This window comes from Platichthys flesus, chromosome 8 (assembly GCF_949316205.1).
Source record: "Platichthys flesus chromosome 8, fPlaFle2.1, whole genome shotgun sequence".
Taxonomy (NCBI): domain Eukaryota; kingdom Metazoa; phylum Chordata; class Actinopteri; order Pleuronectiformes; family Pleuronectidae; genus Platichthys; species Platichthys flesus.
The window spans coordinates 26690625-26708032 of record NC_084952.1 but is presented as its reverse complement, the minus strand read 5'-3'; positions in this window follow the sequence as shown (position 1 = coordinate 26708032).

Here is a 17408-nt window from a genome sequence, read left to right as displayed (position 1 = left end):
TATGTAATCAATCATCTATTCTTGTCCCCCCTTTTTCGCTCTTGGAGTGAGCACTGTTTGATGTTTGTTGTTTTTTCTATGCATTGCACACTGTACTTGAATACCATGTGTAACAGTATTGTATACAGTTGAAAAATGGACAAAGAAAGTAACTGTCTGGATATGCATATTATTTTGTTGAAAACCAAATAAAAAATAAGTAAAAAAAACAAAAAAAAAAAACAGCATTAATTCGTCTAGGTAGACTTGCATACAGTTTTGAAGGAACTCTCTTGGTAGGTTGTTCCAAACATCTTGGAGAACTAACCACAGATGTTCTGTGGATGTAGGCTTCCTCAAATCCTTGTGTCTCTTCATGTAAACCCAGACAGACTCGACGATGTTGAGATCGGGGCTCTGTGGGGGCCATACCATCACCTCGAGGACTTCTTGTTCTTCTTTACGCTCAAGATAGTTCTTAATGACATTGGCTTCATGTTTGGGGTTGTTGTCCTGCTGCAGAATACATTTGGCATGCCTCCCTGATAGTATTGCATGATGGATAAGTATCTGCCTGTATTTCTCAGCATTGAGGATACCATTAATCCAGACCAAATCTCCAACTCCATTTGCAGAAATGCAGCCCCAAACTTGCAAGGAACCTCCACCATGCTTCACTGTTGCCTGCAGACACTCATTATTGTACCGCTCTCCAGCACTTCGGCGAACAAACTCTTTTCTTCTACAGCCAAATATTTCAACTTTTGACTCATCAGTCCAGAGCACCTGCTGCCATTTTTCTGCACCCCAGTTCCTATGTTTTCGTGCATTGTTGAGTTGCTTGGCCTTGTTTCCATATCGGAGGTATGGCTTTTTGACTGCAACTCTTCCATGAAGACCACTTCTGATCAGTCTTCTCCGGAAAGTAGATGGGTGTACATGGGTCCCACTGGCCTCTGCCAGTTCTGAGCTGATGGCACTGCTGGACATCTTCCGATTTCGAAGGGTAATAGGCTTGATGTATTTTACATCTGCTGCACTAAGTTTCCTTGGACAACCACTCCATCTATGATCCTCAATGTAGCCCGTTTCTTTGTGCTTCTTCAAAAGACCTTGAACAGCACATCTGGAAACCCCAGTCTGCTTTGAAATCTTTGTCTGGGAGAGACCTTGCCGATGCAGTAGAACTACCTTGTTTCTTGTTGCTGTGCTCAGTCTTGCCATGGTGTATGACCTGTGACATCAAACTGTCTTTCACATCCTCACATTGGTAGCAGAGTTTGGCTTATGTTCCTCACCTTATATATACATTCTATGTTCCTCACCCAGTTTGAAGCCTCCTACACAGCTGTTTCTGTTTCAGTTAATGACAATGTTTCAACCTACATGTGAAATTGATGATCATTAGCACCTGTTTGATATAATTGGTTGATCATACACTTGACTATAATCTTAAAAAATTCCTGACTTTGTGCAAGTTTACCTATAAGAATTGATACTGGTTTGAAGGCAAAGGATAGTAACACCAAATATTGATTTGATTTAGATTTTTTTCATTGCCAGTGTTTTGTGTCAAAATGCTAAAAGTAGGGATGCACCGATATGGAAATTCTTGGCCGATACCGATACCGATATTTAAAATAACAATCTGGCCGATAGCCGATACCGATATTTGTTTATTTTCTTTTTGTTGTTATTCATTCACCCTTTTGTGTCAGAAAAATAATTAAATCATTATTTAAAAAGCACTATTTAAAAAATGTTCAGCCCTTCATCACTCTTATCTTTTAATGAGCACAAATTTAATCAGATTTATGAAACAATCTTTGATTTAACTAAACTTTATTTAACAGAGACATATTATGCCCATTTTACCGCAAGTTGAAATGGTTCCTTTGGATCTTAATGAAATGTCTGTAACATATTTTGGTCAAAATACCACAAGGATAATTTAAAACAGCACCTTTTTACCCTGTCTAAAACAGCCCTGTTAAAGTATCATTATAGAGACACTCTTCTCATTGATTTACGGTAGCAGTATTGCCCGTTTATTAGATGTGTTACAGCTTCTGTGTGTATGACGTATGTTGTCAATTCTCTTGTTACCTGTGCATGAGACGGATGAATAGAGCCGATGCACATGAGAATAAAGTACTTAAACAGACGCTACGCTCATACTTTTTACGTCAAGTTACACTGCGTGAGTCAAGATAACTTAACAAGCCCTCCTCAGTTTGACCTGTTTTTAGTGTCGGGCAGAAATCACATCGCGTCAAAACCCACCGTGGCCCTTCGCGATGCTTGTTTTAATTAAACAGTCGGATTCCCCTGGTCCGCACCAGTTCTCAGGGTTCCCCCAGCGGTCGCCGTGGCTGAGGTGATCCGCGGACCAAGAGAAAGAAAGCCCCCGCACCAGCGACGCCGTGAGGCGCCAACGGATGAGGACCTCCCGGTGCCGCGCACTGAGCCTCCGGCGGCGCGGAGAGGAGGGCGACGGAGCGACTGCTCCCCCAGCCGCGGCACGTGCCCAGCGGTTTTACCACAAATATGAACATCGGCCAATGATATCGGTGAATGTCAAGTTTATTACTGATAAGCCGATATCAGTAAACGAGGCGAATATCAGCCGCTACCGATGTACAACCGATAAATCGGTGCACCCCTAGCTAAAAGTGTTTTTGGAAATACAGAAGGGACATGTACTTGAATTTCAGGGACGCAGGTTGAGTAAAACCTAAGAAGGACTAATTTGTATTGGTTTTAAATTCTCTTGCATTTTCATAAACCCCAGTTCTTATATCCCTTTGTGTGTCTAACTGAACAGAGCTTTATTAGTAACTGAAGAGAGAGTAACCTTCATCGTATGAGAGGAAAAATCCAGTAGGTTGTCCTGCTGGTAAAAGGTGAAATGAAACTCTCTTCTTTTTTTTTCTGTTCATGCTAAAATAAAGTGAATTAACTTGGTCTGAAGTTTTCGATCACATCTTTATAAAACACCTCATTAGCTTCACACTTCAAACCCCTGGGGGGGAAAGGTTTTTTGAGAGAAGATTCCAGATGAATTTACTAGTCTGGCACTCAGTAGAGATTAACAGAGCTGTATAGGTTCATCTCTGATCCATGCACCTTGCTTCTAGCAAGTTTTGTGGTTATTGGTCCAGTAGTTTATTACATAAACCTGTTGACTGACAAATCAGAGATGAAAACATAAACTCCTTAGCAGAGGTTATAAAACTTCCCCACAATTATAAAGGAAATGTCACTAACATTAATAATAATTAGAAACACAACAGGAAATTTAAAGTAGAAATGCAGGATGACGTGCGCCGGGAGATGTGCGCCTCAGGATGATGTGCGCCGCAGGATGTGCGCAACAGGAGATGCGCCGCAGAAGATGTGCAATGCAGGAGATGTGCGCACTAAGAAATGTGCGCCGCAGGTTGATGTGCGCTGCAGGTTGATGTGCGCCGCAGGATGATGTGCACCGCAGTAGATGTGCGCAGCAGGAGATGTGCGCTGCAGGATGATGTGCGCCGCAGGATGATGTGCGTCGCAGGATGATGTGCGCCGAAGGAAGATGCGCAGCAGGATGTGCACACACATTTTTTTTATAACTCATATGCTAATTAGATAACACTTTCGCTATATAATTATGTGCGCACATCTGTGCTGCAGGAGATGTGCGCAGCAGGAGATGTGCGCTGCTGGATGTGCTCACATCTTCACCGCAGCTGGATGTGCGCGTACAGTTTTTTTATTAATTTGATTTAATTATATAATTATGTGGGCAAATCTGCGCTACAGGAGATGTGCACCGCAGGATGTGCGCCGCAGGACACTGCATGAAAAGAAGAATTTGTGCCAGTACATGTTGTAGGAAATTCCTGGAGAAATTTCTGTAACCAGTGTTGGGCCACACCCCAGCGGATGGCCACCAGACACAGTTCAGAGGTTAACACAAAGGAAATTTACACAAAGGCCTGTATAAATCAAGGCCTTGTGGAACATTCCGATCCACCTGTGAGTACTTTTACCTGGCAGTTTCGAGAAGCCCCAGCAGGTTTCAAGCCCCCCGCAGGACCAGGGGAACCCCTGCTGGGTCTGCAGACGCCCAGTGAGGGCCGAGCCCCTCCCACTGGGGTCCAGCTCTGATACTCAATTGGCTTAAAGCCAGCATCATCTCGTGACCAACTCCTCAAGGAGGAGGACCTCTCAGGTAGTTTAAAACTGCTGAGACCCCAATAATCTCCGCCATTTTCCCTGCTGAAAGACTACAACCAGGACCCCTCTGGGTCTTCCAGATGTTCTAACTGCTAAAGGGGGCAACAAGAGTTATTTTCTTTTATTTCTTTCATTTTCTTTTATCTTAAGTTGAATCTTACTTTGAAAGACTTTTTGTTTTTAACTTGAAAAGGCCGCGCCCAGGAACTCGCTTGCAGGCCGAGGCTCAGAGACTTTCTTTTCCACAATCCACAAACTGCTCCACAGCGGTTAATCCCTGCAGGACAAAGCATCATTCTGTCGCAGAAGGACGAAGCAGAATCCCGTCGAAGAAGACGAAAAACGTTTAATTCCGTTCTAAGAGCAAGAGAAATTCGCTCTATCAGGCCCAGCACGACGCCCGCTGAAACAGAGGAACCAGCGACAGAGCTAAAGAGGCCATGATTGTTCACTTGTTTTCCAGGAATCCGCCCATTCGCGCACGTATCCTGATGTTCAACAACAAGAGATTCACTGGACTTCCGGACAATCTGCACGCCACGCGCAAGCAACACCGCGGAGGTCACAGTAAGAGGCCTTATTGTCTGGGCAGGGATTAGTATTTAAACTTAGCGTGTCATTTCGAGTGTTTGTTTGTTTGTAGATCGCTGATCTGTTTTAAGCCGTGTAACGCATGACGAACTGGAGACGTCACATCCGGTTCCTTTGTCTACTGTGTTTTTGAGAAGCGTGCTTCCTTTTAACGTGTTACCGTCAGAGATATTGTGTGGAGATTTACATCTGTTAAAAGATAAATCTCACGTAACTGGACTGCCCGCTGTTACGACCCTGGCTGTGTATATATGTTATTGTTCTGTTCCTCCTTCTAGAGTGTGAGCAGTCTTCTTGAGTGAGTAGTGAAGCTACCCGTAAACTAAAATACCTGGTGACACTGGCCTGCTTGGGAGTGGGAAGAAGTGGGAGACGCACCACATGTTATGTCTCTGGGTTCCCCTAGACCAGGGCGTAACATGATTTGGGGGCTCGTCCGCTCTTTTCTGTGTCGATCGTCATCATGAATCGGGTGAGTTTGATTGTACTTTTTGTCCTCATCTCTGCTTGTTTGTTTGGCAGTTTTTTCTTTTGTGGGGGGTGGCAATTATGGAGTTTAAATTGGAAGAGTTTACTTTGAGTCCGTCGATTGAGACATTAAAAAAATGTAAGAAAGCTGATTTAATTTTGATTGCAGAGTTTTTTGAGGTGGCTGTGCCAGGCAAATTTAAAAAGCGGGAGTTAAAGGAGCTCCTACTGGAGGAACTGACTGAAAGAGGCTTGTTGGAGGAGCCAGCTCCTGTAGTGGGAGCTGAGCAGGGTGTACTGGCTGGCACTCCTGCCCCACTCCATGCCCTCCCCATACAGACTGGTATGTCTGCAGAGGAATTGTCATTGACTCTGCGCATAAGGGAGTTGGAGGTGGAGGCCATGCATCTTGGGTTGATGGCTCTTGAGATGGAGCAGGGAGCTGTGGCTGCGGCCCGTCCCTCAACCACACAGTCACCCTCCCCGACCCCCCAGGACAGTTTTGATGTGAGCCGGCACATCGCATTAGTTCCACCATTTAGAGAGTCTGAAGTGGACTCGTATTTCAACGCGTTTGAACGCATCGCTGCTACGTTGAATTGGCCGAAAAATGTGTGGTCTCTTCTGTTACAGTGTAAGCTCGTGGGTAAAGCCCAAGAGGTGTGCACGTCGCTGTCAATTGAGGACAGCTTAAATTATGAGGTAATGAAAGCCACCGTGCTGCGTGCATATCAGTTAGTGCCCGAGGCTTATAGACAAAAATTCAGAAAGTGTGAAAAAACTGCCACCCAAACATATGGGGAGTTTGCGAGGGAAAAAGGTGCTCTGTTTGACAAATGGTGCCAAGCCTGCAAAGTTGAAACCTTTGAGGGCCTGCGTGAGCTCTTGATAATGGAAGAGTTTAAAAATCGGCTTCCCGATAAGATTGTGATCTATCTGAATCAGCAAAAAGTTATAACCTTGACTGATGCTGCCGTGCTGGCAGATGAATTTGCACTAACGCACATAACTGTTTTTTCTTCCCCAGTCCGTCGGGAACCGGTCTCTACTGAACGAAGAGTAAGATCCCCTAATAGTGCTCGTCAAAATACTTTTACCGCAACTACTGCCCGTGAATGTTTCTACTGTCACGAGCAGGGACATCTTATCAGCGTTTGTCCCACTCTTAAAAGGAAAGTGCAAATTAGACAAACCAAAACACCGTTTCCGATTAACCTTATCCAAATTCAACCACCCTCAGCCAAAAGCATGAAGGTGGTGAAGTCAAAACAACCACAAATTGACTCTGTTTTCAGGCCATTCATTTCAGACGGTTTGTGCTCTCTGGTCGGTGACAAACAGCGCATATTGATCACTATCCTGCGAGATACCGGCGCTATGCAGTCACTCATTCGGGGCAGCATCCTTCCCTTCTCTGCGCAGTCTTACTGTGGGTCAGATGTGTTAGCATGGGGGTTGAAAATGAGTGTTATTCGTGCCCCCTTGCATTTTGTTCAGTTACATTCGCAATTTGTTTCAGGTGAATTCCAGGTTGCTGTGCGACCTGAGTTACCGATAGCCGGGGTGGATTTTATCCTCGGTAATGATATAGCAGGAGGGAAAGTTTTCCCAACCCCCGAGGTAATCGAAAACCCGACTGTTAATATGTGTGTGTCTGTCCCAGCAGGGCCAGTTTTGTTTCCCCTGTTTCCCGTGTGTGCCATAACCTGTGCTCAGGCACGGAAATTCAAAGACTTGGTGGATCTGAGTGACTCGTTCATGGGTTCCTCTGACCCACCAAGCTCACCTTCCGAGGGTGAAAGGTATGCACCTGGGACAGAGCTCCAGCCTGACGAGAATACCTAAACTTATCCGTAAATAAGGAACAGCTAATTAAGGCTCAAGAAATTGACACTAGGCACGGGTGCTCAGGCACGGAAATTCAAAGACTTGGTGGATCTGAGTGACTCGTTCATGGGTTCCTCTGACCCACCAAGCTCACCTTCTGAGGGTGAAAGGTATGCACCTGTGACAGAGCTCCAGCCTGACGACGAACACCTTAACTTATCCGTAAATAAGGAACAGCTAATTAAGGCTCAAGAAATTGACACTACTTTGTCCCATTGTTTTTCATTTGTAAATACATCTGCATGCAAAAAGGCTGTGTCCTACCTCGTTGATGATGGTGTGTTAATGCGCCATTGGTCTCCTGATTCTGTTTTTACGCACCAGTCTGTGCGTCAAATTGTAGTGCCACAGCCCTTCCGTTCTCAGGTCCTGAGTCTGGCTCATGATCACAGTATGTCCGGCCATTTGGGTGTCAGAAAAACATATCAGCGTGTCCTCCGTTATTACTTCTGGCCTTGACTTAAATCTGACGTTGTAAAATTCTGCCGTTCGTGCCACACTTGCCAGATCTCCGGTAAACCTAATCAGGTGATTCCAGCTGCTCCATTAAAGCAAATCCCTGTCATCGGAGAGCCATTCGAGCATGTCATTGTTGACTGCGTTGGGCCCCTTCCTAAAACAAAATCCGGTAACCAATACGTCCTTACCATAATGTGTGCCGCCACCCGGTACCCTGAAGCAGTCCCACTGCGCTCGTTGAAAGCCAGAGTCATCGTGAAGGCACTAGTCAAATTCTTTTCCACATTCGGCCTCCCCAGACATATCCAAAGCGACCAAGGCTCAAACTTTATGTCCAAAATATTTGCCCAGGTCATGATCGAGATGAATATTAAGCACCGTACCTCCAGGGCTTATCACCCAGAGAGCCAGGGTGCATTGGAGAGGTTTCACCAAACACTCAAAAGTCTGCTTCGTAAATTCTGCACGGAGACAAACAGAGAATGGGATGAGGAGCTGCCGCTGCTGTTGTTTGCGGTGAGGGAAACGACGCAAGAGTCCGTTGGTTTTAGTCCAGCCGATCTAGTTTTTGGACACACTGTGCGCGGTCCTTTACGTCTGCTCCGGGAGAAATGGCTCTCAGATAAATTCGGCTCCAAAGAAAATATTCTGGACTATGTAAGTTCGTTTCGAGAGCGACTGCACCATGCGTGTGATTTGTCCCGTGCCTCGCTCTCAGCCGCCCAAAACAAAATGAAAGTGTGTTTTGATAAAAAATCTGTTGCACGGGTCTTCCAGTCAGGTGACCGTGTGTTGGTTTTGCTGCCCGTCGTTGGTTCTGCTCTGCAAGCCAAATTTTCAAGACCGTACCTGGTTGATCTGCAACTCAGTGAAACTGATTATGTAATCCGAACACCTGACCGCAGAAAGAAAACTTGCGTATGCCACATCAACATGCTTAAAAAGTATGTGGGTCGTGAGAACTGTGCCGACCCGTCCCCTGTCGTTGCGCCTGTAGCCTCCATGTCTGTCATACAGCCCCCATACAATGCCGCGGATGATGGGCTGAATGACAGGCACAACTCTGTCCCCTGTGTGCGCTTCCGAAATTCTGAGGTTTTGTCTAAGTTAGATGTCTACCTTGAACATCTGCCCGTCTCCGCCAGGTCCGATATTCGTGGTCTCATCCAAGACTTTCCGACTCTCTTTGGTGACATTCCCACCCAAACTAATTTAATCAAACATGATATTGTGGTTGAAAATCACAAACCTCTTAAACAGCGGGCTTATCGTGTCCATCCAATAAAACGTGCCATGATGCAAAAAGAAGTACAATATCTTCTTGATCACGGTTTTGCTGTCCCAAGCAGTAGCTCTTGGAGTTCCCCTTCGATACTTGTCCCAAAGTCCGACCAGACCCCACGTTTCTGTAATGATTACCGTAAGGTTAACGCCATTACCAAGCCAGACTCCTTCCCGTTGCCGCTCATGGATGACCTCATTGATCGCGTAGGATCTGCCAAGTATGTGACAAAGTTAGACCTCCTGAAAGGGTACTGGCAGGACCCACTTACTCGCTGTGCGTCCGAGATCAGCGCCTTTGTCACGCCTGATCATTTCTTTCTTTCTTTTTTATACTTTATTTTTCGTTTTATATATGAGCATAAAACAACAAACAAGTAAACAAAAGAGGGCTAGGACACGACAGTGCACACATTTGGAAGCAGGTATAGAAAAGTTAAGCATAGGTGCAGTACAAAATACAAATATTTCTCGCTTTTGATTGGAATGGAGTGAGATAGAATCAGGAGTCTTTATGTTTGTAGCGATCCCATTTTTTCCAGTATTCCTCTCGTTTATCCTTTTGAAGCCGCAGCACAAAAGTCAAATTCTCCATCGCCTGGATGTAGTTTATAATGTTTGTTAAGAGTCTCATGGTAGGAGGATTCTTCTGGAGCCAGCATTTAGTAATTGCTTTTTTACTTGCAACCATGAAAATCTTCATGAGGTATGTGTCTCCTTTACTGAGACCTTCAGGGAGTTCTCCAAGATATAAACAGCTAAAAGAAAAGTCAAATATTATGTCCAGAGTTTCCACAATTAACTCTCTCACTTCCCTCCAAAAAGGCAGAATACAAGGACAAGACCAAAAGACATGAACACAATCTGCAGAAATCCCACCACATTCCCTCCAGCAGGAGACCTGCGTACCGTTAAATTTTGATGTCTGGTTAGGGGTAATAAAAAATCTCATCAAATTCTTCCAACAGAAATCTCGCCAGAAATACGAATTTGGGGAAGTGGATTGATTTTTCCAAGTTTGAAGCCACGTTTCTTCTGGAATTACTATATTAGCTTCTTTTTCCCAGCGTTGTCTAATATAATCTGTTGAGTTTTTATTCAATAAAGTAAAGCTTTACTGAATAGTTTTCCAGTGATACCTTTAGTACTTTTGGAATCATAAGCATCTATAAAAATTTGAATTATTTTCGAGGGTTCAGTTAAATTAGGGGTCTTTATTGTTTCCAGAAAAAAGTAGCGGATCTGTAAGTAACGATAAAAATCTTCTTGACCCAACTCATAAGATTTACGCAAATCCTCAAAAGATTTTAGGTTTCCTTTCTTTATTATACAGAAGGAGGTGATTCCTCGCTTAGTCCATTGTTTGTACCTATGGTCCTGTAAAGCTGGAGGGAAGTGTGGATGGAACGCAGGCCAGCTCAACACTCCAATCTCTCTAAAGAGCTGATATTTCTTTACTACATCTGACCACATTTTCAGAGAGAAACTAGTACAATGATTATGGAGCTGGTGAACATCATTAAACCTGCCAGGGCAACCCAGAACTGACTGGATAGGTATTTCAGTTAAAGATAGCTCAATATCTTTCCACCTAGCTTCATAAGATGGGTTACACCAACATACAGGATACCTCAGCTGAGCTGACAGATAGTAATCTTTAAGACAAGGCAGGGCCATGCCACCCCTCTCCCCCGGCTGTTGTAAAGTTGAGTATCTCACCCTTGGGCGTTTGTTGTTCCAAATAAATCTTGAAAAATGTTTATCCCACACTCTGAACTGTTTTGCAGGAACCTCTATTGGAAGTGCTGAAAATAAGTATAATAATCTTGGGAGAATATTAATTTTGATTGTCCGAATTTTACTGCCGAGGTCGAGGGGGAGCAAGCTCCACCTGCCCAGATCATCATATATTTTCTTATTTATCTGTTTATAATTAACATCATATAGTTGTGAAAGGTCCTTTGTCAATGAGACACCAAGATATTTAAGTTGTGGTTGGTGCCAATTAAATTGGTGCCTGCCCATCAATTGCTTTGAGGGCGTAAAACGGAAGGTCAAGACTTGTTTTTTTTGTACGTTCAGTGTATAACCAGAGTATTGCCCATACGTTCCCAGGATGTTCGTAAGCAATGGGATACCAGATTCAGGATTTTTAATTGTGACAAGGACGTCGTCCGCATATAGAAAAATTTTGTTCTCCACACTTCCCACATCTATACCCACCAGAGAGGTCTCCTCTCTGATAACCCTGGCAAGGGGCTCGATAAAAAAATTAAAAAGTAGTGGACTTAATGGGCAACCTTGCCTACATCCTCGTTGTAGCATTATTTGATTCAAAAGGCTCCCATTAATTTGTATCCTCGCTGTTGGGGAAGAGTACAGCATTCTTATGCATTGTATAAATGAATCACTAAAACCAAATCTTTCCATAACTTGAAGTAAGAAATCCCATCCTACCGAATCAAATGCCTTCTCGGCGTCTAGGCTGAGAAGGACTGCGCTTGATGTTCCTTTTGAAATTTGATTAATAATGTTTATGGCTCTTCTAATATTATCGTGTCTTTGCCTATTACTTATTAAACCTGTTTGGTCCTCATCTATCAAGGAAGGCATTATTGTGTTTAATCTTTTAGCCAATATAGCTGCATACAGTTTATAGTCTATGTTTAAGACACTTATTGGTCTATACCCTTTGCAGTCCATTTTGTCTTTTCCCTCCTTTGGTATTACTGAAATAAATGCCTCGCTCCATGATGGCGGGAGAGCCCCACCCCTGAGAGTGTAGTTGAAGGAAGCCTTCAATAAAGGAACCAAGAATTCTTTCATGCACTTATACCATTCCGGAGGAAATCCGTCACAGCCTGGTGATTTGTTGGCTCTAAGATTTGAGATTCCATTATCTATTTCCTCGGTTGAGATTTCACGAATTAACTCCTCGTTTTGATTTTTACCTATTGAGGGGAGATCTAAAGAAGAGAGAAATGTTTGAATTGTAAGTCTGTCTGATTTGTCTGGCTGTGTATATAGTAATCTGTAATATTTTTCAAATGCACTCTGAATTTCCTCTAATTTAGTAGTTACCTTATTTGTGATAGGATCCATAATTTTGTGAATTGAGTTTTCTGCTTGCTGTTTTCTAATTCTCCATGCAAGTATTTTAGACGCTTTAGGCCCTGCCACATAATATCGCTGTCTTAAGAATTTCATTTTTTTTTCAATTTCCTCACTAAGAATTTTGTCTATCTCCTGCTTAACAGGCCTCATTTGCTCACGTAAAGAGGGGTCGTTGTTAGTAGTATGAAGTAGCTCAAGATTTTTTAATTGCTTCTGCAAGTTTGACAGCTTTTTATCTCTGATCTTTTTTAGCCTAGCACACTTAGCTATGATTTTTCCTCTAAGAAATGCTTTTGCTGCATCCCATAGAATTGCAGGACTGACTTCTCCATTATCATTATGTTCTAAATAAGTTTCTACTTCCTTGGCCATTTCAGTTTTAAATGAATTACTATTTAATAAACCAGTATTCAGCCTCCATAAAGTAGTTTTAGGATTTCTATCTAAAGTAAATTTCAAAGTTAAGCCTGAGTGATCAGAAATATCTCTCTGTCCAATTGTGCAATATTTCACCTTATGGAAATCTCTGCTAAACATGAAGATATAATCGATTCTAGAGTATATGCCTTGCAGAGTAAAAGGTAAAATCACTATCGTGTTTGTGTAAATATCTCCAAATATCAATTATTCCAAGGTCTTGAAGAATTTTATTTATTTGTTTTTCTAAGAGATTCTTTCTTCTCGCTCGATTTGTTGTGTCTAATTTAGGATTAAGAAGTAAATTAAAGTCCCCTGCACATAGACATGTGCCACATGTTTCTGCAGCAATGAGGTTAAATACCTCCCTGAAGAAAGAGATGTTGCTACCAGGGGGGGCATACACGTTACACAAAGTAACTTCTTCCTGCTCTATTTTTCCCTTGACTAGGACAAATCTACCCTCTTTGTCTTTATGTTCTGCGATCAATTCAAAACAAACAGAATTTGGAATAAGAATGGCTACTCCCCTTTTCTTTCCTGTCCTGTGTGAGGAGAAAAAGGTATTTCTATATCCAATTTTCTTAAATTTCTCATGTTCTACAGCAGAGAGATGCGTTTCCTGCAGAAAAACTATATTAATCTTTTCTCGTTTCAACTTTGCAACTATTTTGCTCCTTTTGATGGGATTGTTTATGCCATTCACATTCCAAGACTGTATATTATAATACTGCATTCACATTAGTCACCATAAATATGTTTTCTTGTACCTTTAAGAATTCAGTCAAACCCCTTACAACACAAACAACACAAGATATAACATTCACTGAACATGTGATAAACTTACAGAACAGGTCTTCCAGTTCGGAGGTTCTCTTGAAACCCCTTTAGGTTGAGGGGGGAATACCACTAAGTGGGGCCCCTCAGCAGTACTTAGGAAATAAAATATGAGAAAATAGAAACACTGAAAAAAAAGTGGTGGCCTATTATGAAGGTCAGCTGCATCGAACCATTGCTATATTAACTTATATTTAAGGGAGGTCACAGGTTCCACATGAGTCTTTACTGTGGCTTTATGTTTATAGCTTCTTTAGCTTATTATAACATTAAATTAAGGTATCAATTGCTTAAGAACCATTAACTTACAGGTGGAGATAGATTAACATATCTCTATGAGGGAGGGGCGGGGAAAATTACTCATCCATTATTATGGCATCCTGGCTGGCTGGCCTCCGAAACATCTTCAACTTCTCGCGTGCGCTCTCCTGACAGTTATGCGCGTTCCCTGCTCGCTGAGTCCCTGCTGTACTCCACGGTAGAAGTTTGTTGATGGACTCCACGGTGATGTCTTTGGATCTTCTTAACGATAGCGGACCCACTGTGAATCCACGTCTCTTTAAATCCTCCGCGGCATCCTCGGCGGTGCTGTACGTCACCGTGCCTGAATCGAAGTGCACGCGCATCCTCGTCAGCGGAGTTTGGAAGCGGATCCTTTTTTCTTTGAGCGCTTTTTTGATGGGAGTGTACTCTTTCCTCCTCTGCTGTACATTCTCGGCTTAATCGTGGTCAAAGTACACTCGCTTTTCTTGAACACAGATGGGTTTCTTCCACGCAGCATGGAGGATTTTCTCCTTAATATTAAACTGTAGGAACCGTAGCACTGTAGAGCGCGGGGGCGCGCCCGCAGGTGGCTGTGGGCCGAGCGACCTGTGTGCTCTCTCGATTCCCAGACTCCCCTCTCCGCGGAGGCCCACGTTGTCCCCCAGTTCAGTACTCATCTACTTGGACCCAACATGTAATAACCCTCCGTATGATTTTCGACCATTTGTGTGCCGCAAACCTTACCCTTAACCTAGCGAAATGTGAGTTCGGAAAGGCCGTCGTTACATATCTGGGCAAATAGGTGGGGCAAGGTCAGGTTTGCCCGGTGAGAGTAAAAGTGCAGGCCATCATTGATTTTCCCGTGCCCCAAATGCGTCGTGAGCTCCGTCGGTTCCTGGGGATGGCGGGGTACTACAGGGCCTTCTGTTGGAATTTCTCTGAGGTAGTAGCTCCGCTCACAAGCTTGGCAAGCCCAAAAACCCAGTTCAAGTGGTCAGAGAAATGTCAAGCGGCATTCGAGGCCGCTAAAGCTCTCCTTTGCAGTGCTCCGGTTCTGGCCGCTCCGAACTTTGTGCGTCCCTTTAAGCTTGACTTCCTCTTTCCACCAATTCTCCCACAATCAACTTGGACCAGTGTCGGATGAATTATTGTTTTGTTTGCGTATGGATGAAAATAGAAAACTGTGTGTGGTAGCCCTGTAGGAGGGAGAAGCCATTTTCTTTTACCCTTTTCTCCTGTGTTTCCTGGTTTAGTAGTTAGGTAAGCTTTTGTCTTTTTGTTAACATTTTTGGTTTGTAGCAGAAAGGTAGGGAAATAGCTTGTTTTTGTTTGTTGTTTTGGCCTGTTCTCCCTCTGAAATGTAAATAAAAAGCTACCCGTAAACTAAAATACCTGGTGACACTGGCCTGCTTGGGAGTGGGAGAATGGGAGAAGCACCATTATGTTATGTCTCTGGGTTCCCCTAGACCAGGGCGTAACACCGCTTCTGGGGAGGTTTGTCTCTGACGATGTTTCTGATGTCTTTTTTTCTCTCTCTCTCTCTCTCTCTCTCTCCCTCTTTTCTCCTAAACCTGCTTTTACACACGTCCCGACCTCCCTTCACATGTTTCATGTTACATGGATAAATCTAGACTTAAAGAGCCTTAATACATGTCGATGCCATTCGGCGCCAAAACCACAAGATAAGAAATCTCTTTGTCTGAAAAATTCCTTTGTTTAAAGTCTGTGACCTGCAGCCATCTTGCTTTTCGCAAGGTGGCTTCACTTAGGTAACATCCATCTTGAAATGATGTGAATGTAACTTCACCTTGAATTCTGCCAGAGGACGTCACCATGTGTTTTCTTCATTACGCTATAGCCACTCCCCTTTCTCTTTCTTACACACACACACACACACACACACACATATAGAGACACAGACAGGCAGACACACAAACGACCACACACACGCACATAGATACTCAGTATCAGATGTATGTTTCTAATTGTGATAAGTGCTGCGGCTGTTGTCATCTTTGAAATATTGGAGTTTGTTAAATGAAGAATCATTGAATAACATTAACTTAATTCCCCCTTTATAATAAATACTTTTGTAATTAAAGTATTTGTATTTCTGTGATTATTTGTGCATATGTATGTGAATACAGCTGGATTACTATAGCCTGTGCTCGAACTTAAAACCCTTCATTGTTTATTATATAATCATTAATATTAAATATTGAGATTGTTAATTTAACTTTTATCACTTGAGACTGATAACTATAGTTTGACTGGTTGGTCCCGTCACACATTTGTCATGTTGACAACACACTCAACACACTTCAGACAGATCATCTGTTGATTTTACACAGATTAACCACACTTGCATCTCAGAAACTACGAAAAACCAACACACCCGTTCTGTGATGAGCGGTTGGGTTGTTTTCAGTCTCCGATGACAGAACCTTATCATCGACAACGAGAACATCTTTTAAAATCCTGTCTGCTGACTTTAACCAGCAGCGACAGGAGGACACGTGAAGCTCCACGCGTCCATTAGAAGCACGTTCACCAACTTAACTCATGAAAACACCGCTCGAGCTTCCGCCTTGTTGATGTGAGGGATGTTTACATGTAGCACTGGTTTGGTGTGTGCGCGTTGTAATGATCACCAGCGACAAACAAAAGCACTTCGAGTGGAGCTGGTGACGCGTGTGTGTTCTTCAATGCTCCATGTGTCTCCTATGAAGAGGAGCGTCAGATTTGTGAAGCCTGGTATTACGTTTAAAGCGTTTATTCTGTTTTCGGACTATCACCAGATGACTTGGGCGTTACCTTAAAGCACATCTGGTGATATACATCTGACAAAGCAAAGAACGAGACATTTATCTGACGCGCGATGCAAATTTCAGCGACTCTGTGGCGTAGTGAGATCGTCATCAGGCTAGAAGCTTATAGTGCTTCAGCTTGTTTCGAATCCTGTTCAAGGTTTTTGTACAATTTTTTTTTTTTGACCATTTAAATGTATATTGCGGTCTCAACGTGATGCTGACACGGACACATGAACTCGTGAAGGGTTTTTGTAGGATTTTTATTTCAGCAAGACCTTCAGTAGATCACCGCACTTCACACACAGGCGCTTTGTGAAAATGACGAATCTGCCAGCGGCTCTGAAAAACAGCCTCAACATCTGGAATGTCGCCAGTTGCCATGCGTTCCAGTTAAACTGGAACACCGGATTCCTGCACACAAGGAGGCAGTCACCTCACATTACGCCGTGTAGTAGAAAAATTAACTAAACATGGTTGACAAACTATTTTGTATTTAGATGGTAAGCGTTTGAAGTCTTGACAAGAGACTTTTATGACTTGTATTTACATACACCAAATGTTTTATGACTTGAGCTGTTTGATGGTCGGAACTGTTTATGACGTGAATAAGGTGAGACCTTTTGTGACTTAATTACCCATTAAAGGACGGAGTGTATGTCTTCTTATCACCTAATGAAACACATTTGAATCAGCTGCTAATGTTTAGATTCCTCTCCTTCCCCCACCTTTGGAACCTGTCTGGATCGGCTCAGAGGGACAGCCCTCAGTCCTCCTATATAAGATCTGTTTTTGAATGTTCTGCATCCTCACTCTGAGATCCTTGTGGTCTCCCTGTGTTGATCCTTTCTGCAGAAAGCCACTTATTAAATACACGTAGATAACTTTGTTGTTTCTAGCCTCTAGTATCTCCAGATTTCCATCACAATTTGGTGTCAGAAGTGGGATCGCACGTCTGGACGGATCTGGACTCGGGTGAGCGGTTGACTGATCCTCTTGGAAGAATAGTTTCCAACCTCAAACCTCCCCATCCGGGTGAGATGGTGGGACCAATACCCGAGTCCCGGATCGTCTCAGCGCTCC